General features: G+C 41.4%; 1 long non-coding RNA gene across 3 annotated transcripts in view; it reads right to left on the reverse strand.

Annotated features, from left to right (window-relative positions):
- LOC147830291 (uncharacterized) overlaps positions 1–25,046 on the reverse strand; it is a 44,030-nt gene extending 18,984 nt beyond the window's left edge. For 2 of the 3 annotated variants that reach the window (XR_015451070.1, XR_015451068.1), the window contains exons 1-10: positions 24,416–25,046; positions 23,368–23,456; positions 18,670–18,722; positions 17,622–17,710; positions 12,922–12,974; positions 11,874–11,962; positions 7,195–7,247; positions 6,147–6,235; positions 1,473–1,525; positions 425–513 (exon numbers count right to left, since the gene is read on the reverse strand). This is a non-coding gene — a long non-coding RNA (uncharacterized LOC147830291). The remainder of the gene's footprint in view (positions 1–424; positions 514–1,472; positions 1,526–6,146; positions 6,236–7,194; positions 7,248–11,873; positions 11,963–12,921; positions 12,975–17,621; positions 17,711–18,669; positions 18,723–23,367; positions 23,457–24,415) is intronic. The other variant, XR_015451071.1, reaches the window with a different exon arrangement.
- Positions 25,047–25,498: the final 452 nt, after the last annotated feature.

Raw genomic sequence — 25,498 nt, forward strand, 5'->3', positions numbered from 1 at the left:
CAGAAGGACTGCTCTCTAGACTATATAAAGAACGGAAAAGAATCCGACCCCCCAGATTCAAAGACCCAATTCAAACACGGGCACCTGAAGGGAGCAGACATTTCTCAAAGAAGTAAAAGCAGCAAACAAATATAGGAAAAAATGTTCAACGTCACTCATCATTCAAGAGATGCAGATGAAAACAACACTGAGATTCCTCCTCACACCACAAAGAATGGCTGCTATCAAGAAATCATCCAATCACAATCGCTGGCAGGGTTGTGGGGAGAAAGGAACCCTTCTCCACTGCTGGTGGGAGTGTAGGCTGGTGCAGCCACTGTGGAAATCAGTATGGAGATACCTCAAAGAGCTAGGGCTAGAGGTCCCATTTGACCCAGCTATTCCCCTGCTGGGTATCTTCCCCAAAGAATTAAAAGAATCATACCACAGTGATACATGTGACCCCACGTTCATAGCGGCACAGTTTGTAATAGCTAAAGCTTGGAGGCAGCCCAAGTGGCCATCAACTGGAACCTGGATAAAGAAAATGTGCGGGTTTTTAATAAAAACCATAAAGAATGAAAAACTAGAGTCATTTATAGCTAAGTGGATGTCTATCAAGGCCATGCTCTTAAGGGAAACAAATAGGACACACATGTGTAAATACCAAATACTTTGGCTAGTGTGACAAACTGATAGTGTAGACAAGGGTTAAAATGATTAAAATGAATAATGGATCATTTGAAATAGGAAAAAAAGGTCCAAAGACGAAGGGGTGAAGGGAGGGGAACGGGAAAGATAAAGAGGGAAAGGAAAAACTATGAGAAAAGAAAACATAAATGGAAATGATGTCTATGTAAATAGGGAAGGGTGGAGGGGGTGAAGGGCACACAGGTAATGGGGGAAAAAAGTAAGAACCAAGATACATCATGGACAGGTACAAACACCCAATGATAAATGGAAATGAAGCGTATACCTGAAATGTACCAATAAAAGAACTTAAAATTTAAACATTAACAAAGAAACAAAAGAAAAACGAGGGGAGATTTTTGAAGAAATGTAAAACTGTCATGACTAGAACACACAAGCACGGTAGAGATTAACTGAACTATATCAATGACTACTGTTAATCTGAATTACCTAAATATACCAATTTAAACGTAAAGACTGTCAGAGTATACTTTTGAAAAAAATTCAAGTATAGCCTCTCTAGTCTACATAATTCCATTTGACATAAGTAAAAGTGGAAGGATAGAGAAGGATGATCTACCATGGCAACACAACCCAATGAAATCTGAACTAGCAATATCAATTTCAGACGAAGCAGACTTCAAGAAAGAATCAGGGATAAAGCATTGTACTAGATAATGATAAATGGAGTCAGCTCTCCAAGAAAGCATAGTAAATCTTAACATATATGCACCTGCACAACTGATTCTCAAAATAGGGGGGAGAAAAGACCATTAGAGCTACCAGAAGAAATAGACACATACCTTATTATAGTTGGAAACTTCAACACTCTTCAATCAGTACTTGATAGATGCAGCTGAAAGAAAAAAATGGAAGTGCATAGTTGAATGAAAGGCCACCATCAATTCATTGGATGTAACTGACATTTCCTAAATACTTCATCCAACAAAGCAGAACGCATTCTCTTGAAGCTCATGGGGAACATTTACTAAGACAGACCCCATTCTAGGCCACAGGACGGATGTTAACGAATCGCAGTTTGTTCTTGTACTACAATGAAATTAAGCTCGATATCAATAATAGAGACATAGCCAGAAAATTCCCAAACTATTTAGACGGTAACACACTTCCAAATAACATTTATCAGGAGTGGCTCAAGAAACTTTCAAATATTTTACAGTAAATGATGAGAACACAAATTTTCAAAATATGTTGAAGGCAGCAAAACCACTGCTTAGAGGAAAACTGATAACATTGAAAGCATAGTGGTAGAAAAAAAGAAACAGTAATCTAAACTTCCACTTGAGGAAGCTCCACAAATGAGAGCAATATAAAATGAATGCAAGGGCCAGGGATTGAGCTCAGTGGTTCCGCCACCTGCCTCACAAGTGCAAGGTCCCAGGTTCGATCCCCGGTACCCAAATAAAGAAATAAATAAAACGAATGCAAACAAAAGGAAAAAACAACAATAAAAATTAGTGCATAAATCAACACAATTGAAAACTAAAGAAAAATTTTAAATATTGCTAAAAGCAGAATAAGGTTCTTTGAAGATGAATGAAATCGATAAATCCTAACCAGGCTCATCAAGACAAAGAGAGCAAGAGGTCAATTACTAATATCACAAACAAGAGAGGACATCAGTACTGAGCTCGTTGAAATGAAGAAGATAATTAACAGTATTCTGAACAACTCGATGCTGTCAGAGACCAGAGAAGCGAGGCCTAACTGGCCTCTCTGAGCACAAAGGAGAAAGGCTGCACTCAGGGTGACTCCATATGGTGGGTTCCAGGGAAAAGCTAGCACACCTAAGATTAAGTTGTTTACCAGAGTACGTACTAGTGGATATTGGAAAGCAGATGAACCTTGTGCTACTTTGATTGCTTGTACCGGTGTTTAGGTGAATAAATGCAAGATGAGCCAGATGCTGGGGCTCCTAAGGGGCCAGAGCCCCCTGGCTGCCCAACGTTAAACCGATTCACGTCTCTTTGTCACTCATCCTTGCTTGCCCCCAGGTCAAGAAGAACAAAGTACCGGGTCTAGGTCCCAGTAGAAGGCTTGACTTGGCCAGTGGGGTGGGTCCGCTACACTATGTCACAAATTTGATCATTTAGATGAAATGGACCAATTCCCTGCAAGATACAATCTACCAAACATATAGGAGAAATAAAACGCCAGAAACTAGAAACAACCAAATGATATCAAAAAGTGAGCGGATGAACAAACATTAGTACATTCATACAATGGAACATCATGAAGCAATGAAAAAAGCAACAACAGTGCTCAGGCATCCAGGCACAGGGAAGCCGGGACCAGCGCGGCCCGGAATTCACTGTCCCTGTCAGCGCAGCCGGGGTCCCAGAGAGGCCTTCGGGACAAGGAAGGAAGTGCCTGTTGCAGGGCGAGGAAGGCCCCGGGCCACAGGAAGGCAGAGCGCCGGGGCGGCGAACAGCTCACTTGAGACCCGCCTGTGCCACTGCGGAGCTCAGCTCAGGCGCCCAGCGGAGCCCTCAGGGCAAGGATCCCAGCGGGGCGTCACTGTGGCCCCAGGAACAAACCATCAGATAACCGGGAAAGGGCAGGGTCCTCCTATGCAGAGGAGTCCCCAGGGCTTGATGGAGATGCTCTGCCCTCTGGGGAGCCTAGGTCCCCGCCCTCGCTCTGAGCTGTGCCAGCCCGCCATTCTCTCACTTTTCCTGGAAGCTAAACCTCTTCCAAACAAAAGTTAATCAAGACATTTAAAGACCTGAATCGAACAAGCAAAACTTCAGGGTGTGATGTCTACGGTCACTAGGGAAACACCAGAAACCAGATACATCACTCCTAACTGCAAGAGAAAAGGAAAAGTCAGGCATGGTGGTGCTTCCCACCAATCTCAGATCTCGGACACTGAGGCCGGAGCACCTCTGCGAGGTCCAGACCAGTCTGGGCTACTGAGAAAATCCTACACACTCTCTTTCTCTCTCTCTCTCTCTCTCTCTCTCTCTCTCTCTCTCTCTCTCTCTCTCTCTCTCTCTCTCTCTCTCTCTCTCTCTCTGTCTCTCTGTCTCTCTGTCTCTCTCTCTCTCTCTCTCTCTCTCTCTCTCTCTCTCTCCTCTCTCTGAAAAAGAAACAGTGAGCTGAATTACTTCTGAAGAAATAAGGAAAAGCTTCAAGCCTACTTAGAGAAAGCAAGAGAGAGAGGAAGAGAGAATAAGGTGGTAGAAATAAGCATGAATATACGAACATATTCTCTTTATGCTACCCATCCTCAGAAAGTACTGGCAGAGCTGGGGCCCCTGGCAACCTCAGGGCCTGATCTCAGCACAGGGCTTTGCTGCCCTCCGGTGGCCGATGGACATAAAGACCATCACATTAAGTGAAATAAGCCAGACTCAGAAAACAAGTACATGGATTTTTTTAAAAATGGACATGAAAGCAGGAGGGACACTACTTGACCAGAGAAAGGGAATAAAGAAGAGGAAGAAGTAGGTGTGAGGCAGGGTAATAGGGGGCTAGATATGATCAAAATATGTTATAGGCCTGTGTGAAAATCCTGCAATGAAAACCAGCCTATTTAAAAACTACTATACCCTAAAATTAATACCTATCAAAAAGAGCAGTCCAGTAACATAATCAAAAAGAAATAGAACCGCTAACAAACAATCAAAAGGGAACGGGAGATACAAAAAAACATTGTGGCAGAAATGAAGAATGCCTTGAAGGATGATCAGGTTAGAAATGACTGGGGAAAAGATCAGTGAGCTGGATGATAAGTCAATAGAAACTCCCTAGGCTGAAAGACAAAGAGAAAACAAAAGAAGAAGAAGAAGAATAAAAAAACAGAACATTCAAGAATTGTGGGACAATTACAAAAGGCATAACATGCCCATAATGGGAACTCTAGAAGAAGAGAGGAACATCCAAAATAACTGAAGTCATAGTAGCTCAGAATTTTCTAAAATGAAGGACACACACCAAATCTCAGGTTCAAGAACCTTTACAACAATAAGCAAGGTCAATACAGAAAAAATTATAAGTACACGTGTCAAATCCAATGTGTAAAAATCAAAAACAAAGAAAATCTTGTACAAAGCAGGGAGATAAGACCTTACCTACGGAAAGACAAAGGTAAGAATTACACCAGCGTTCTCAGAAATCATGTAAGCAAGAAGAGAATGCAGGAAAATATGTACGGTGTTGAAACAAATAACCCTTCCGTACAAGGCTAAAATTCTTTGTACGCCAAACTTTATTTCTGACATAAGGAAAAATGTCTTTTTCAAATAACAACTGAAGAAATGTAATGCCAACAGATATGCTAGACAAGAAATGTTCCAATAAGTTCTTTAGAGAGAGAAATCAAATATGACAAGAAAGAGACCAAGGAAGCGGAAAGGAAAGAAGGAATTAAGGAAGGTAGAAGGAAGAAAGACAGGAGAAGGGGAGGAAAGAGGTGGGGAGAGGCGGACAGCAACAAGGGAAGGGAGAAAGAAAGGGCATTGGAGAGGAATAAAGAAAGGTAAAATAGAACCTTTTATTCTTGATCTATTAGAGAACTGCTCAAAGTAATAGTAGCAACACTATATTGGGTGCATATAATTCATGAATGAGTGCAATCGGTGACAGCAACAGTGGCGGGGATGGTGAAACTTTTATAGCTTTCAGTGATACAAACAGCCTGCTGCAGGACAAGTGCCATAGGTTTGCCACCACTGGCATAGGGAGCAGTAGCACGGGGGAATGGAGACTGCTCCGCTATAAGGTACCTATGTTAGCAGAGAAGCAGTGTACTGTTATTTGAAACGAACAAGTTAGACTTGGTGGTCTTAGATAAGCTGTAAATATCTATTGCAAACTCTATGACAAGCGCTAACATTTTTTTTAAATTTTTATTTATTTAATAGTTCTTTTTGGTACTGGGGATTGAACTCTGGTCCTTGCACTTGCGCAGCAGGCGGCAAAACCACTGAGCTAAACCCTTGCCCCACACAAACATTTTTAAAAGGTATAATTGCTATGCTAAGTGAAGAGAGAAAATGTATTCATTAAAGAAACAAGGCAAGAAAAACGACAGAAGGACTGCTCTCTAGACTATATAAAGAACGGAAAAGAATCCGACCCCCCAGATTCAAAGACCCAATTCAAACACGGGCACCTGAAGGGAGCAGACATTTCTCAAAGAAGTAAAAGCAGCAAACAAATATAGGAAAAAATGTTCAACGTCACTCATCATTCAAGAGATGCAGATGAAAACAACACTGAGATTCCTCCTCACACCACAAAGAATGGCTGCTATCAAGAAATCATCCAATCACAATCGCTGGCAGGGTTGTGGGGAGAAAGGAACCCTTCTCCACTGCTGGTGGGAGTGTAGGCTGGTGCAGCCACTGTGGAAATCAGTATGGAGATACCTCAAAGAGCTAGGGCTAGAGGTCCCATTTGACCCAGCTATTCCCCTGCTGGGTATCTTCCCCAAAGAATTAAAAGAATCATACCACAGTGATACATGTGACCCCACGTTCATAGCGGCACAGTTTGTAATAGCTAAAGCTTGGAGGCAGCCCAAGTGGCCATCAACTGGAACCTGGATAAAGAAAATGTGCGGGTTTTTAATAAAAACCATAAAGAATGAAAAACTAGAGTCATTTATAGCTAAGTGGATGTCTATCAAGGCCATGCTCTTAAGGGAAACAAATAGGACACACATGTGTAAATACCAAATACTTTGGCTAGTGTGACAAACTGATAGTGTAGACAAGGGTTAAAATGATTAAAATGAATAATGGATCATTTGAAATAGGAAAAAAAGGTCCAAAGACGAAGGGGTGAAGGGAGGGGAACGGGAAAGATAAAGAGGGAAAGGAAAAACTATGAGAAAAGAAAACATAAATGGAAATGATGTCTATGTAAATAGGGAAGGGTGGAGGGGGTGAAGGGCACACAGGTAATGGGGGAAAAAAGTAAGAACCAAGATACATCATGGACAGGTACAAACACCCAATGATAAATGGAAATGAAGCGTATACCTGAAATGTACCAATAAAAGAACTTAAAATTTAAACATTAACAAAGAAACAAAAGAAAAACGAGGGGAGATTTTTGAAGAAATGTAAAACTGTCATGACTAGAACACACAAGCACGGTAGAGATTAACTGAACTATATCAATGACTACTGTTAATCTGAATTACCTAAATATACCAATTTAAACGTAAAGACTGTCAGAGTATACTTTTGAAAAAAATTCAAGTATAGCCTCTCTAGTCTACATAATTCCATTTGACATAAGTAAAAGTGGAAGGATAGAGAAGGATGATCTACCATGGCAACACAACCCAATGAAATCTGAACTAGCAATATCAATTTCAGACGAAGCAGACTTCAAGAAAGAATCAGGGATAAAGCATTGTACTAGATAATGATAAATGGAGTCAGCTCTCCAAGAAAGCATAGTAAATCTTAACATATATGCACCTGCACAACTGATTCTCAAAATAGGGGGGAGAAAAGACCATTAGAGCTACCAGAAGAAATAGACACATACCTTATTATAGTTGGAAACTTCAACACTCTTCAATCAGTACTTGATAGATGCAGCTGAAAGAAAAAAATGGAAGTGCATAGTTGAATGAAAGGCCACCATCAATTCATTGGATGTAACTGACATTTCCTAAATACTTCATCCAACAAAGCAGAACGCATTCTCTTGAAGCTCATGGGGAACATTTACTAAGACAGACCCCATTCTAGGCCACAGGACGGATGTTAACGAATCGCAGTTTGTTCTTGTACTACAATGAAATTAAGCTCGATATCAATAATAGAGACATAGCCAGAAAATTCCCAAACTATTTAGACGGTAACACACTTCCAAATAACATTTATCAGGAGTGGCTCAAGAAACTTTCAAATATTTTACAGTAAATGATGAGAACACAAATTTTCAAAATATGTTGAAGGCAGCAAAACCACTGCTTAGAGGAAAACTGATAACATTGAAAGCATAGTGGTAGAAAAAAAGAAACAGTAATCTAAACTTCCACTTGAGGAAGCTCCACAAATGAGAGCAATATAAAATGAATGCAAGGGCCAGGGATTGAGCTCAGTGGTTCCGCCACCTGCCTCACAAGTGCAAGGTCCCAGGTTCGATCCCCGGTACCCAAATAAAGAAATAAATAAAACGAATGCAAACAAAAGGAAAAAACAACAATAAAAATTAGTGCATAAATCAACACAATTGAAAACTAAAGAAAAATTTTAAATATTGCTAAAAGCAGAATAAGGTTCTTTGAAGATGAATGAAATCGATAAATCCTAACCAGGCTCATCAAGACAAAGAGAGCAAGAGGTCAATTACTAATATCACAAACAAGAGAGGACATCAGTACTGAGCTCGTTGAAATGAAGAAGATAATTAACAGTATTCTGAACAACTCGATGCTGTCAGAGACCAGAGAAGCGAGGCCTAACTGGCCTCTCTGAGCACAAAGGAGAAAGGCTGCACTCAGGGTGACTCCATATGGTGGGTTCCAGGGAAAAGCTAGCACACCTAAGATTAAGTTGTTTACCAGAGTACGTACTAGTGGATATTGGAAAGCAGATGAACCTTGTGCTACTTTGATTGCTTGTACCGGTGTTTAGGTGAATAAATGCAAGATGAGCCAGATGCTGGGGCTCCTAAGGGGCCAGAGCCCCCTGGCTGCCCAACGTTAAACCGATTCACGTCTCTTTGTCACTCATCCTTGCTTGCCCCCAGGTCAAGAAGAACAAAGTACCGGGTCTAGGTCCCAGTAGAAGGCTTGACTTGGCCAGTGGGGTGGGTCCGCTACACTATGTCACAAATTTGATCATTTAGATGAAATGGACCAATTCCCTGCAAGATACAATCTACCAAACATATAGGAGAAATAAAACGCCAGAAACTAGAAACAACCAAATGATATCAAAAAGTGAGCGGATGAACAAACATTAGTACATTCATACAATGGAACATCATGAAGCAATGAAAAAAGCAACAACAGTGCTCAGGCATCCAGGCACAGGGAAGCCGGGACCAGCGCGGCCCGGAATTCACTGTCCCTGTCAGCGCAGCCGGGGTCCCAGAGAGGCCTTCGGGACAAGGAAGGAAGTGCCTGTTGCAGGGCGAGGAAGGCCCCGGGCCACAGGAAGGCAGAGCGCCGGGGCGGCGAACAGCTCACTTGAGACCCGCCTGTGCCACTGCGGAGCTCAGCTCAGGCGCCCAGCGGAGCCCTCAGGGCAAGGATCCCAGCGGGGGCGTCACTGTGGCCCCAGGAACAAACCATCAGATAACCGGGAAAGGGCAGGGTCCTCCTATGCAGAGGAGTCCCCAGGGCTTGATGGAGATGCTCTGCCCTCTGGGGAGCCTAGGTCCCCGCCCTCGCTCTGAGCTGTGCCAGCCCGCCATTCTCTCACTTTTCCTGGAAGCTAAACCTCTTCCAAACAAAAGTTAATCAAGACATTTAAAGACCTGAATCGAACAAGCAAAACTTCAGGGTGTGATGTCTACGGTCACTAGGGAAACACCAGAAACCAGATACATCACTCCTAACTGCAAGAGAAAAGGAAAAGTCAGGCATGGTGGTGCTTCCCACCAATCTCAGATCTCGGACACTGAGGCCGGAGCACCTCTGCGAGGTCCAGACCAGTCTGGGCTACTGAGAAAATCCTACACACTCTCTTTCTCTCTCTCTCTCTCTCTCTCTCTCTCTCTCTCTCTCTCTCTCTCTCTCTCTCTCTCTCTCTCTCTGTCTCTCTCTGTCTCTCTGTCTCTCTGTCTCTCTCTCTCTCTCTCTCTCTCTCTCTCTCTCCTTCTCTCTCTGAAAAAGAAACAGTGAGCTGAATTACTTCTGAAGAAATAAGGAAAAGCTTCAAGCCTACTTAGAGAAAGCAAGAGAGAGAGGAAGAGAGAATAAGGTGGTAGAAATAAGCACGAATATACGAACATATTCTCTTTATGCTACCCATCCTCAGAAAGTACTGGCAGAGCTGGGGCCCCTGGCAACCTCAGGGCCTGATCTCAGCACAGGGCTTTGCTGCCCTCCGGTGGCCGATGGACATAAAGACCATCACATTAAGTGAAATAAGCCAGACTCAGAAAACAAGTACATGGATTTTTTTAAAAATGGACATGAAAGCAGGAGGGACACTACTTGACCAGAGAAAGGGAATAAAGAAGAGGAAGAAGTAGGTGTGAGGCAGGGTAATAGGGGGCTAGATATGATCAAAATATGTTATAGGCCTGTGTGAAAATCCTGCAATGAAAACCAGCCTATTTAAAAACTACTATACCCTAAAATTAATACCTATCAAAAAGAGCAGTCCAGTAACATAATCAAAAAGAAATAGAACCGCTAACAAACAATCAAAAGGGAACGGGAGATACAAAAAAACATTGTGGCAGAAATGAAGAATGCCTTGAAGGATGATCAGGTTAGAAATGACTGGGGAAAAGATCAGTGAGCTGGATGATAAGTCAATAGAAACTCCCTAGGCTGAAAGACAAAGAGAAAACAAAAGAAGAAGAAGAAGAAGAAGAAGAATAAAAAAACAGAACATTCAAGAATTGTGGGACAATTACAAAAGGCATAACATGCCCATAATGGGAACTCTAGAAGAAGAGAGGAACATCCAAAATAACTGAAGTCATAGTAGCTCAGAATTTTCTAAAATGAAGGACACACACCAAATCTCAGGTTCAAGAACCTTTACAACAATAAGCAAGGTCAATACAGAAAAAATTATAAGTACACGTGTCAAATCCAATGTGTAAAAATCAAAAACAAAGAAAATCTTGTACAAAGCAGGGAGATAAGACCTTACCTACGGAAAGACAAAGGTAAGAATTACACCAGCGTTCTCAGAAATCATGTAAGCAAGAAGAGAATGCAGGAAAATATGTACGGTGTTGAAACAAATAACCCTTCCGTACAAGGCTAAAATTCTTTGTACGCCAAACTTTATTTCTGACATAAGGAAAAATGTCTTTTTCAAATAACAACTGAAGAAATGTAATGCCAACAGATATGCTAGACAAGAAATGTTCCAATAAGTTCTTTAGAGAGAGAAATCAAATATGACAAGAAAGAGACCAAGGAAGCGGAAAGGAAAGAAGGAATTAAGGAAGGTAGAAGGAAGAAAGACAGGAGAAGGGGAGGAAAGAGGTGGGGAGAGGCGGACAGCAACAAGGGAAGGGAGAAAGAAAGGGCATTGGAGAGGAATAAAGAAAGGTAAAATAGAACCTTTTATTCTTGATCTATTAGAGAACTGCTCAAAGTAATAGTAGCAACACTATATTGGGTGCATATAATTCATGAATGAGTGCAATCGGTGACAGCAACAGTGGCGGGGATGGTGAAACTTTTATAGCTTTCAGTGATACAAACAGCCTGCTGCAGGACAAGTGCCATAGGTTTGCCACCACTGGCATAGGGAGCAGTAGCACGGGGGAATGGAGACTGCTCCGCTATAAGGTACCTATGTTAGCAGAGAAGCAGTGTACTGTTATTTGAAACGAACAAGTTAGACTTGGTGGTCTTAGATAAGCTGTAAATATCTATTGCAAACTCTATGACAAGCGCTAACATTTTTTTTAAATTTTTATTTATTTAATAGTTCTTTTTGGTACTGGGGATTGAACTCTGGTCCTTGCACTTGCGCAGCAGGCGGCAAAACCACTGAGCTAAACCCTTGCCCCACACAAACATTTTTAAAAGGTATAATTGCTATGCTAAGTGAAGAGAGAAAATGTATTCATTAAAGAAACAAGGCAAGAAAAACGACAGAAGGACTGCTCTCTAGACTATATAAAGAACGGAAAAGAATCCGACCCCCCAGATTCAAAGACCCAATTCAAACACGGGCACCTGAAGGGAGCAGACATTTCTCAAAGAAGTAAAAGCAGCAAACAAATATAGGAAAAAATGTTCAACGTCACTCATCATTCAAGAGATGCAGATGAAAACAACACTGAGATTCCTCCTCACACCACAAAGAATGGCTGCTATCAAGAAATCATCCAATCACAATCGCTGGCAGGGTTGTGGGGAGAAAGGAACCCTTCTCCACTGCTGGTGGGAGTGTAGGCTGGTGCAGCCACTGTGGAAATCAGTATGGAGATACCTCAAAGAGCTAGGGCTAGAGGTCCCATTTGACCCAGCTATTCCCCTGCTGGGTATCTTCCCCAAAGAATTAAAAGAATCATACCACAGTGATACATGTGACCCCACGTTCATAGCGGCACAGTTTGTAATAGCTAAAGCTTGGAGGCAGCCCAAGTGGCCATCAACTGGAACCTGGATAAAGAAAATGTGCGGGTTTTTAATAAAAACCATAAAGAATGAAAAACTAGAGTCATTTATAGCTAAGTGGATGTCTATCAAGGCCATGCTCTTAAGGGAAACAAATAGGACACACATGTGTAAATACCAAATACTTTGGCTAGTGTGACAAACTGATAGTGTAGACAAGGGTTAAAATGATTAAAATGAATAATGGATCATTTGAAATAGGAAAAAAAGGTCCAAAGACGAAGGGGTGAAGGGAGGGGAACGGGAAAGATAAAGAGGGAAAGGAAAAACTATGAGAAAAGAAAACATAAATGGAAATGATGTCTATGTAAATAGGGAAGGGTGGAGGGGGTGAAGGGCACACAGGTAATGGGGGAAAAAAGTAAGAACCAAGATACATCATGGACAGGTACAAACACCCAATGATAAATGGAAATGAAGCGTATACCTGAAATGTACCAATAAAAGAACTTAAAATTTAAACATTAACAAAGAAACAAAAGAAAAACGAGGGGAGATTTTTGAAGAAATGTAAAACTGTCATGACTAGAACACACAAGCACGGTAGAGATTAACTGAACTATATCAATGACTACTGTTAATCTGAATTACCTAAATATACCAATTTAAACGTAAAGACTGTCAGAGTATACTTTTGAAAAAAATTCAAGTATAGCCTCTCTAGTCTACATAATTCCATTTGACATAAGTAAAAGTGGAAGGATAGAGAAGGATGATCTACCATGGCAACACAACCCAATGAAATCTGAACTAGCAATATCAATTTCAGACGAAGCAGACTTCAAGAAAGAATCAGGGATAAAGCATTGTACTAGATAATGATAAATGGAGTCAGCTCTCCAAGAAAGCATAGTAAATCTTAACATATATGCACCTGCACAACTGATTCTCAAAATAGGGGGGAGAAAAGACCATTAGAGCTACCAGAAGAAATAGACACATACCTTATTATAGTTGGAAACTTCAACACTCTTCAATCAGTACTTGATAGATGCAGCTGAAAGAAAAAAATGGAAGTGCATAGTTGAATGAAAGGCCACCATCAATTCATTGGATGTAACTGACATTTCCTAAATACTTCATCCAACAAAGCAGAACGCATTCTCTTGAAGCTCATGGGGAACATTTACTAAGACAGACCCCATTCTAGGCCACAGGACGGATGTTAACGAATCGCAGTTTGTTCTTGTACTACAATGAAATTAAGCTCGATATCAATAATAGAGACATAGCCAGAAAATTCCCAAACTATTTAGACGGTAACACACTTCCAAATAACATTTATCAGGAGTGGCTCAAGAAACTTTCAAATATTTTACAGTAAATGATGAGAACACAAATTTTCAAAATATGTTGAAGGCAGCAAAACCACTGCTTAGAGGAAAACTGATAACATTGAAAGCATAGTGGTAGAAAAAAAGAAACAGTAATCTAAACTTCCACTTGAGGAAGCTCCACAAATGAGAGCAATATAAAATGAATGCAAGGGCCAGGGATTGAGCTCAGTGGTTCCGCCACCTGCCTCACAAGTGCAAGGTCCCAGGTTCGATCCCCGGTACCCAAATAAAGAAATAAATAAAACGAATGCAAACAAAAGGAAAAAACAACAATAAAAATTAGTGCATAAATCAACACAATTGAAAACTAAAGAAAAATTTTAAATATTGCTAAAAGCAGAATAAGGTTCTTTGAAGATGAATGAAATCGATAAATCCTAACCAGGCTCATCAAGACAAAGAGAGCAAGAGGTCAATTACTAATATCACAAACAAGAGAGGACATCAGTACTGAGCTCGTTGAAATGAAGAAGATAATTAACAGTATTCTGAACAACTCGATGCTGTCAGAGACCAGAGAAGCGAGGCCTAACTGGCCTCTCTGAGCACAAAGGAGAAAGGCTGCACTCAGGGTGACTCCATATGGTGGGTTCCAGGGAAAAGCTAGCACACCTAAGATTAAGTTGTTTACCAGAGTACGTACTAGTGGATATTGGAAAGCAGATGAACCTTGTGCTACTTTGATTGCTTGTACCGGTGTTTAGGTGAATAAATGCAAGATGAGCCAGATGCTGGGGCTCCTAAGGGGCCAGAGCCCCCTGGCTGCCCAACGTTAAACCGATTCACGTCTCTTTGTCACTCATCCTTGCTTGCCCCCAGGTCAAGAAGAACAAAGTACCGGGTCTAGGTCCCAGTAGAAGGCTTGACTTGGCCAGTGGGGTGGGTCCGCTACACTATGTCACAAATTTGATCATTTAGATGAAATGGACCAATTCCCTGCAAGATACAATCTACCAAACATATAGGAGAAATAAAACGCCAGAAACTAGAAACAACCAAATGATATCAAAAAGTGAGCGGATGAACAAACATTAGTACATTCATACAATGGAACATCATGAAGCAATGAAAAAAGCAACAACAGTGCTCAGGCATCCAGGCACAGGGAAGCCGGGACCAGCGCGGCCCGGAATTCACTGTCCCTGTCAGCGCAGCCGGGGTCCCAGAGAGGCCTTCGGGACAAGGAAGGAAGTGCCTGTTGCAGGGCGAGGAAGGCCCCGGGCCACAGGAAGGCAGAGCGCCGGGGCGGCGAACAGCTCACTTGAGACCCGCCTGTGCCACTGCGGAGCTCAGCTCAGGCGCCCAGCGGAGCCCTCAGGGCAAGGATCCCAGCGGGGCGTCACTGTGGCCCCAGGAACAAACCATCAGATAACCGGGAAAGGGCAGGGTCCTCCTATGCAGAGGAGTCCCCAGGGCTTGATGGAGATGCTCTGCCCTCTGGGGAGCCTAGGTCCCCGCCCTCGCTCTGAGCTGTGCCAGCCCGCCATTCTCTCACTTTTCCTGGAAGCTAAACCTCTTCCAAACAAAAGTTAATCAAGACATTTAAAGACCTGAATCGAACAAGCAAAACTTCAGGGTGTGATGTCTACGGTCACTAGGGAAACACCAGAAACCAGATACATCACTCCTAACTGCAAGAGAAAAGGAAAAGTCAGGCATGGTGGTGCTTCCCACCAATCTCAGATCTCGGACACTGAGGCCGGAGCACCTCTGCGAGGTCCAGACCAGTCTGGGCTACTGAGAAAATCCTACACACTCTCTTTCTCTCTCTCTCTCTCTCTCTCTCTCTCTCTCTCTCTCTCTCTCTCTCTCTCTCTCTCTCTCTCTCTGTCTCTCTCTGTCTCTCTGTCTCTCTGTCTCTCTCTCTCTCTCTCTCTCTCTCTCTCTCTCTCTCTCTCTCTCTCTCTCTCTCCTTCTCTCTCTGAAAAAGAAACAGTGAGCTGAATTACTTCTGAAGAAATAAGGAAAAGCTTCAAGCCTACTTAGAGAAAGCAAGAGAGAGAGGAAGAGAGAATAAGGTGGTAGAAATAAGCATGAATATACGAACATATTCTCTTTATGCTACCCATCCTCAGAAAGTACTGGCAGAGCTGGGGCCCCTGGCAACCTCAGGGCCTGATCTCAGCACAGGGCTTTGCTGCCCTCCGGTGGCCGATGGACATAAAGACCATCACATTAAGTGAAATAAGCCAGACTCAGAAAACAAGTACATGGATTTTTTTAAAAATGGACATGAAAGCAGGAGGGACACTACTTGACCAGAGAAAGGGAATAAAGAAGAGGAAGAAGTAGGTGTGAGGCAGGGTAATAGGGGGCTAGATATGATCAAAATATGTTATAGGCCTGTGTGAAAATCCTGCAATGAAAACCAGCCTATTTAAAAACTACTATACCCTAAAATTAATACCTATCAAAAAGAGCAGTCCAGTAACATAATCAAAAAGAAATAGAACCGCTAACAAACAATCAAAAGGGAACGGGAGATACAAAAAAACATTGTGGCAGAAATGAAGAATGCCTTGAAGGATGATCAGGTTAGAAATGACTGGGGAAAAGATCAGTGAGCTGGATGATAAGTCAATAGAAACTCCCTAGGCTGAAAGACAAAGAGAAAACAAAAGAAGAAGAAGAAGAAGAAGAAGAATAAAAAAACAGAACATTCAAGAATTGTGGGACAATTACAAAAGGCATAACATGCCCATAATGGGAACTCTAGAAGAAGAGAGGAACATCCAAAATAACTGAAGTCATAGTAGCTCAGAATTTTCTAAAATGAAGGACACACACCAAATCTCAGGTTCAAGAACCTTTACAACAATAAGCAAGGTCAATACAGAAAAAATTATAAGTACACGTGTCAAATCCAATGTGTAAAAATCAAAAACAAAGAAAATCTTGTACAAAGCAGGGAGATAAGACCTTACCTACGGAAAGACAAAGGTAAGAATTACACCAGCGTTCTCAGAAATCATGTAAGCAAGAAGAGAATGCAGGAAAATATGTACGGTGTTGAAACAAATAACCCTTCCGTACAAGGCTAAAATTCTTTGTACGCCAAACTTTATTTCTGACATAAGGAAAAATGTCTTTTTCAAATAACAACTGAAGAAATGTAATGCCAACAGATATGCTAGACAAGAAATGTTCCAATAAGTTCTTTAGAGAGAGAAATCAAATATGACAAGAAAGAGACCAAGGAAGCGGAAAGGAAAGAAGGAATTAAGGAAGGTAGAAGGAAGAAAGACAGGAGAAGGGGAGGAAAGAGGTGGGGAGAGGCGGACAGCAACAAGGGAAGGGAGAAAGAAAGGGCATTGGAGAGGAATAAAGAAAGGTAAAATAGAACCTTTTATTCTTGATCTATTAGAGAACTGCTCAAAGTAATAGTAGCAACACTATATTGGGTGCATATAATTCATGAATGAGTGCAATCGGTGACAGCAACAGTGGCGGGGATGGTGAAACTTTTATAGCTTTCAGTGATACAAACAGCCTGCTGCAGGACAAGTGCCATAGGTTTGCCACCACTGGCATAGGGAGCAGTAGCACGGGGGAATGGAGACTGCTCCGCTATAAGGTACCTATGTTAGCAGAGAAGCAGTGTACTGTTATTTGAAACGAACAAGTTAGACTTGGTGGTCTTAGATAAGCTGTAAATATCTATTGCAAACTCTATGACAAGCGCTAACATTTTTTTTAAATTTTTATTTATTTAATAGTTCTTTTTGGTACTGGGGATTGAACTCTGGTCCTTGCACTTGCGCAGCAGGCGGCAAAACCACTGAGCTAAACCCTTGCCCCACACAAACATTTTTAAAAGGTATAATTGCTATGCTAAGTGAAGAGAGAAAATGTATTCATTAAAGAAACAAGGCAAGAAAAACGACAGAAGGACTGCTCTCTAGACTATATAAAGAACGGAAAAGAATCCGACCCCCCAGATTCAAAGACCCAATTCAAACACGGGCACCTGAAGGGAACAGACATTTCTCAAAGAAGTAAAAGCAGCAAACAAATATAGGAAAAAATGTTCAACGTCACTCATCATTCAAGAGATGCAGATGAAAACAACACTGAGATTCCTCCTCACACCACAAAGAATGGCTGCTATCAAGAAATCATCCAATCACAATCGCTGGCAGGGTTGTGGGGAGAAAGGAACCCTTCTCCACTGCTGGTGGGAGTGTAGGCTGGTGCAGCCACTGTGGAAATCAGTATGGAGATACCTCAAAGAGCTAGGGCTAGAGGTCCCATTTGACCCAGCTATTCCCCTGCTGGGTATCTTCCCCAAAGAATTAAAAGAATCATACCACAGTGATACATGTGACCCCACGTTCATAGCGGCACAGTTTGTAATAGCTAAAGCTTGGAGGCAGCCCAAGTGGCCATCAACTGGAACCTGGATAAAGAAAATGTGCGGGTTTTTAATAAAAACCATAAAGAATGAAAAACTAGAGTCATTTATAGCTAAGTGGATGTCTATCAAGGCCATGCTCTTAAGGGAAACAAATAGGACACACATGTGTAAATACCAAATACTTTGGCTAGTGTGACAAACTGATAGTGTAGACAAGGGTTAAAATGATTAAAATGAATAATGGATCATTTGAAATAGGAAAAAAAGGTCCAAAGACGAAGGGGTGAAGGGAGGGGAACGGGAAAGATAAAGAGGGAAAGGAAAAACTATGAGAAAAGAAAACATAAATGGAAATGATGTCTATGTAAATAGGGAAGGGTGGAGGGGGTGAAGGGCACACAGGTAATGGGGGAAAAAAGTAAGAACCAAGATACATCATGGACAGGTACAAACACCCAATGATAAATGGAAATGAAGCGTATACCTGAAATGTACCAATAAAAGAACTTAAAATTTAAACATTAACAAAGAAACAAAAGAAAAACGAGGGGAGATTTTTGAAGAAATGTAAAACTGTCATGACTAGAACACACAAGCACGGTAGAGATTAACTGAACTATATCAATGACTACTGTTAATCTGAATTACCTAAATATACCAATTTAAACGTAAAGACTGTCAGAGTATACTTTTGAAAAAAATTCAAGTATAGCCTCTCTAGTCTACATAATTCCATTTGACATAAGTAAAAGTGGAAGGATAGAGAAGGATGATCTACCATGGCAACACAACCCAATGAAATCTGAACTAGCAATATCAATTTCAGACGAAGCAGACTTCAAGAAAGAATCAGGGATAAAGCATTGTACTAGATAATGATAAATGGAGTCAGCTCTCCAAGAAAGCATAGTAAATCTTAACATATATGCACCTGCACAACTGATTCTCAAAATAGGGGGGAGAAAAGACCATTAGAGCTACCAGAAGAAATAGACACATACCTTATTATAGTTGGAAACTTCAACACTCTTCAATCAGTACTTGATAGATGCAGCTGAAAGAAAAAAATGGAAGTGCATAGTTGAATGAAAGGCCACCATCAATTCATTGGATGTAACTGACATTTCCTAAATACTTCATCCAACAAAGCAGAACGCATTCTCTTGAAGCTCATGGGGAACATTTACTAAGACAGACCCCATTCTAGGCCACAGGACGGATGTTAACGAATCGCAGTTTGTTCTTGTACTACAATGAAATTAAGCTCGATATCAATAATAGAGACATAGCCAGAAAATTCCCAAACTATTTAGACGGTAACACACTTCCAAATAACATTTATCAGGAGTGGCTCAAGAAACTTTCAAATATTTTACAGTAAATGATGAGAACACAAATTTTCAAAATATGTTGAAGGCAGCAAAACCACTGCTTAGAGGAAAACTGATAACATTGAAAGCATAGTGGTAGAAAAAAAGAAACAGTAATCTAAACTTCCACTTGAGGAAGCTCCACAAATGAGAGCAATATAAAATGAATGCAAGGGCCAGGGATTGAGCTCAGTGGTTCCGCCACCTGCCTCACAAGTGCAAGGTCCCAGGTTCGATCCCCGGTACCCAAATAAAGAAATAAATAAAACGAATGCAAACAAAAGGAAAAAACAACAATAAAAATTAGTGCATAAATCAACACAATTGAAAACTAAAGAAAAATTTTAAATATTGCTAAAAGCAGAATAAGGTTCTTTGAAGATGAATGAAATCGATAAATCCTAACCAGGCTCATCAAGACAAAGAGAGCAAGAGGTCAATTACTAATATCACAAACAAGAGAGGACATCAGTACTGAGCTCGTTGAAATGAAGAAGATAATTAACAGTATTCTGAACAACTCGATGCTGTCAGAGACCAGAGAAGCGAGGCCTAACTGGCCTCTCTGAGCACAAAGGAGAAAGGCTGCACTCAGGGTGACTCCATATGGTGGGTTCCAGGGAAAAGCTAGCACACCTAAGATTAAGTTGTTTACCAGAGTACGTACTAGTGGATATTGGAAAGCAGATGAACCTTGTGCTACTTTGATTGCTTGTACCGGTGTTTAGGTGAATAAATGCAAGATGAGCCAGATGCTGGGGCTCCTAAGGGGCCAGAGCCCCCTGGCTGCCCAACATTAAACCGATTCACGTCTCTTTGTCACTCATCCTTGCTTGCCCCCAGGTCAAGAAGAACAAAGTACCGGGTCTAGGTCCCAGTAGAAGGCTTGACTTGGCCAGTGGGGTGGGTCCGCTACACTATGTCACAAATTTGATCATTTAGATGAAATGGACCAATTCCCTGCAAGATACAATCTACCAAACATATAGGAGAAATAAAACGCCAGAAACTAGAAACAACCAAATGATATCAAAAAGTGAGCGGATGAACAAACATTAGTACATTCATACAATGGAACATCATGAAGCAATGAAAAAAGCAACAACAGTGCTCAGGCATCCAGGCACAGGGAAGCCGGGACCAGCGCGGCCCGGAATTCACTGTCCCTGTCAGCGCAGCCGGGGTCCCAGAGAGGCCTTCGGGACAAGGAAGGAAGTGCCTGTTGCAGGGCGAGGAAGGCCCCGGGCCACAGGAAGGCAGAGCGCCGGGGCGGCGAACAGCTCACTTGAGACCCGCCTGTGCCACTGCGGAGCTCAGCTCAGGCGCCCAGCGGAGCCCTCAGGGCAAGGATCCCAGCGGGGCGTCACTGTGGCCCCAGGAACAAACCATCAGATAACCGGGAAAGGGCAGGGTCCTCCTATGCAGAGGAGTCCCCAGGGCTTGATGGAGATGCTCTGCCCTCTGGGGAGCCTAGGTCCCCGCCCTCGCTCTGAGCTGTGCCAGCCCGCCATTCTCTCACTTTTCCTGGAAGCTAAACCTCTTCCAAACAAAAGTTAATCAAGACATTTAAAGACCTGAATCGAACAAGCAAAACTTCAGGGTGTGATGTCTACGGTCACTAGGGAAACACCAGAAACCAGATACATCACTCCTAACTGCAAGAGAAAAGGAAAAGTCAGGCATGGTGGTGCTTCCCACCAATCTCAGATCTCGGACACTGAGGCCGGAGCACCTCTGCGAGGTCCAGACCAGTCTGGGCTACTGAGAAAATCCTACACACTCTCTTTCTCTCTCTCTCTCTCTCTCTCTCTCTCTCTCTCTCTCTCTCTCTCTCTCTCTCTCTCTCTCTCTCTCTCTCTCTCTCTCTGTCTCTCTGTCTCTCTCTCTCTCTCTCTCTCTCTCTCTCTCTCTCTCTCTCTCTCTCTCTCTCTCTCCTTCTCTCTCTGAAAAAGAAACAGTGAGCTGAATTACTTCTGAAGAAATAAGGAAAAGCTTCAAGCCTACTTAGAGAAAGCAAGAGAGAGAGGAAGAGAGAATAAGGTGGTAGAAATAAGCATGAATATACGAACATATTCTCTTTATGCTACCCATCCTCAGAAAGTACTGGCAGAGCTGGGGCCCCTGGCAACCTCAGGGCCTGATCTCAGCACAGGGCTTTGCTGCCCTCCGGTGGCCGATGGACATAAAGACCATCACATTAAGTGAAATAAGCCAGACTCAGAAAACAAGTACATGGATTTTTTTAAAAATGGACATGAAAGCAGGAGGGACACTACTTGACCAGAGAAAGGGAATAAAGAAGAGGAAGAAGTAGGTGTGAGGCAGGGTAATAGGGGGCTAGATATGATCAAAATATGTTATAGGCCTGTGTGAAAATCCTGCAATGAAAACCAGCCTATTTAAAAACTACTATACCCTAAAATTAATACCTATCAAAAAGAGCAGTCCAGTAACATAATCAAAAAGAAATAGAACCGCTAACAAACAATCAAAAGGGAACGGGAGATACAAAAAAACATTGTGGCAGAAATGAAGAATGCCTTGAAGGATGATCAGGTTAGAAATGACTGGGGAAAAGATCAGTGAGCTGGATGATAAGTCAATAGAAACTCCCTAGGCTGAAAGACAAAGAGAAAACAAAAGAAGAAGAAGAAGAAGAAGAAGAATAAAAAAACAGAACATTCAAGAATTGTGGGACAATTACAAAAGGCATAACATGCCCATAATGGGAACTCTAGAAGAAGAGAGGAACATCCAAAATAACTGAAGTCATAGTAGCTCAGAATTTTCTAAAATGAAGGACACACACCAAATCTCAGGTTCAAGAACCTTTACAACAATAAGCAAGGTCAATACAGAAAAAATTATAAGTACACGTGTCAAATCCAATGTGTAAAAATCAAAAACAAAGAAAATCTTGTACAAAGCAGGGAGATAAGACCTTACCTACGGAAAGACAAAGGTAAGAATTACACCAGCGTTCTCAGAAATCATGTAAGCAAGAAGAGAATGCAGGAAAATATGTACGGTGTTGAAACAAATAACCCTTCCGTACAAGGCTAAAATTCTTTGTACGCCAAACTTTATTTCTGACATAAGGAAAAATGTCTTTTTCAAATAACAACTGAAGAAATGTAATGCCAACAGATATGCTAGACAAGAAATGTTCCAATAAGTTCTTTAGAGAGAGAAATCAAATATGACAAGAAAGAGACCAAGGAAGCGGAAAGGAAAGAAGGAATTAAGGAAGGTAGAAGGAAGAAAGACAGGAGAAGGGGAGGAAAGAGGTGGGGAGAGGCGGACAGCAACAAGGGAAGGGAGAAAGAAAGGGCATTGGAGAGGAATAAAGAAAGGTAAAATAGAACCTTTTATTCTTGATCTATTAGAGAACTGCTCAAAGTAATAGTAGCAACACTATATTGGGTGCATATAATTCATGAATGAGTGCAATCGGTGACAGCAACAGTGGCGGGGATGGTGAAACTTTTATAGCTTTCAGTGATACAAACAGCCTGCTGCAGGACAAGTGCCATAGGTTTGCCACCACTGGCATAGGGAGCAGTAGCACGGGGGAATGGAGACTGCTCCGCTATAAGGTACCTATGTTAGCAGAGAAGCAGTGTACTGTTATTTGAAACGAACAAGTTAGACTTGGTGGTCTTAGATAAGCTGTAAATATCTATTGCAAACTCTATGACAAGCGCTAACATTTTTTTTAAATTTTTATTTATTTAATAGTTCTTTTTGGTACTGGGGATTGAACTCTGGTCCTTGCACTTGCGCAGCAGGCGGCAAAACCACTGAGCTAAACCCTTGCCCCACACAAACATTTTTAAAAGGTATAATTGCTATGCTAAGTGAAGAGAGAAAATGTATTCATTAAAGAAACAAGGCAAGAAAAACGACAGAAGGACTGCTCTCTAGACTATATAAAGAACGGAAAAGAATCCGACCCCCCAGATTCAAAGACCCAATTCAAACACGGGCACCTGAAGGGAGCAGACATTTCTCAAAGAAGTAAAAGCAGCAAACAAATATAGGAAAAAATGTTCAACGTCACTCATCATTCAAGAGATGCAGATGAAAACAACACTGAGATTCCTCCTCACACCACAAAGAATGGCTGCTATCAAGAAATCATCCAATCACAATCGCTGGCAGGGTTGTGGGGAGAAAGGAACCCTTCTCCACTGCTGGTGGGAGTGTAGGCTGGTGCAGCCACTGTGGAAATCAGTATGGAGATACCTCAAAGAGCTAGGGCTAGAGGTCCCATTTGACCCAGCTATTCCCCTGCTGGGTATCTTCCCCAAAGAATTAAAAGAATCATACCACAGTGATACATGTGACCCCACGTTCATAGCGGCACAGTTTGTAATAGCTAAAGCTTGGAGGCAGCCCAAGTGGCCATCAACTGGAACCTGGATAAAGAAAATGTGCGGGTTTTTAATAAAAACCATAAAGAATGAAAAACTAGAGTCATTTATAGCTAAGTGGATGTCTATCAAGGCCATGCTCTTAAGGGAAACAAATAGGACACACATGTGTAAATACCAAATACTTTGGCTAGTGTGACAAACTGATAGTGTAGACAAGGGTTAAAATGATTAAAATGAATAATGGATCATTTGAAATAGGAAAAAAAGGTCCAAAGACGAAGGGGTGAAGGGAGGGGAACGGGAAAGATAAAGAGGGAAAGGAAAAACTATGAGAAAAGAAAACATAAATGGAAATGATGTCTATGTAAATAGGGAAGGGTGGAGGGGGTGAAGGGCACACAGGTAATGGGGGAAAAAAGTAAGAACCAAGATACATCATGGACAGGTACAAACACCCAATGATAAATGGAAATGAAGCGTATACCTGAAATGTACCAATAAAAGAACTTAAAATTTAAACATTAACAAAGAAACAAAAGAAAAACGAGGGGAGATTTTTGAAGAAATGTAAAACTGTCATGACTAGAACACACAAGCACGGTAGAGATTAACTGAACTATATCAATGACTACTGTTAATCTGAATTACCTAAATATACCAATTTAAACGTAAAGACTGTCAGAGTATACTTTTGAAAAAAATTCAAGTATAGCCTCTCTAGTCTACATAATTCCATTTGACATAAGTAAAAGTGGAAGGATAGAGAAGGATGATCTACCATGGCAACACAACCCAATGAAATCTGAACTAGCAATATCAATTTCAGACGAAGCAGACTTCAAGAAAGAATCAGGGATAAAGCATTGTACTAGATAATGATAAATGGAGTCAGCTCTCCAAGAAAGCATAGTAAATCTTAACATATATGCACCTGCACAACTGATTCTCAAAATAGGGGGGAGAAAAGACCATTAGAGCTACCAGAAGAAATAGACACATACCTTATTATAGTTGGAAACTTCAACACTCTTCAATCAGTACTTGATAGATGCAGCTGAAAGAAAAAAATGGAAGTGCATAGTTGAATGAAAGGCCACCATCAATTCATTGGATGTAACTGACATTTCCTAAATACTTCATCCAACAAAGCAGAACGCATTCTCTTGAAGCTCATGGGGAACATTTACTAAGACAGACCCCATTCTAGGCCACAGGACGGATGTTAACGAATCGCAGTTTGTTCTTGTACTACAATGAAATTAAGCTCGATATCAATAATAGAGACATAGCCAGAAAATTCCCAAACTATTTAGACGGTAACACACTTCCAAATAACATTTATCAGGAGTGGCTCAAGAAACTTTCAAATATTTTACAGTAAATGATGAGAACACAAATTTTCAAAATATGTTGAAGGCAGCAAAACCACTGCTTAGAGGAAAACTGATAACATTGAAAGCATAGTGGTAGAAAAAAAGAAACAGTAATCTAAACTTCCACTTGAGGAAGCTCCACAAATGAGAGCAATATAAAATGAATGCAAGGGCCAGGGATTGAGCTCAGTGGTTCCGCCACCTGCCTCACAAGTGCAAGGTCCCAGGTTCGATCCCCGGTACCCAAATAAAGAAATAAATAAAACGAATGCAAACAAAAGGAAAAAACAACAATAAAAATTAGTGCATAAAGCAACACAATTGAAAACTAAAGAAAAATTTTAAATATTGCTAAAAGCAGAATAAGGTTCTTTGAAGATGAATGAAATCGATAAATCCTAACCAGGCTCATCAAGACAAAGAGAGCAAGAGGTCAATTACTAATATCACAAACAAGAGAGGACATCAGTACTGAGCTCGTTGAAATGAAGAAGATAATTAACAGTATTCTGAACAACTCGATGCTGTCAGAGACCAGAGAAGCGAGGCCTAACTGGCCTCTCTGAGCACAAAGGAGAAAGGCTGCACTCAGGGTGACTCCATATGGTGGGTTCCAGGGAAAAGCTAGCACACCTAAGATTAAGTTGTTTACCAGAGTACGTACTAGTGGATATTGGAAAGCAGATGAACCTTGTGCTACTTTGATTGCTT

The sequence above is a fragment of the Heterocephalus glaber genome, unplaced genomic scaffold (genome assembly GCF_053883595.1).
Source record: "Heterocephalus glaber isolate CG9 unplaced genomic scaffold, H.glaber_assembly_v1.0 deba00000122, whole genome shotgun sequence".
NCBI lineage: Eukaryota > Metazoa > Chordata > Mammalia > Rodentia > Bathyergidae > Heterocephalus > Heterocephalus glaber.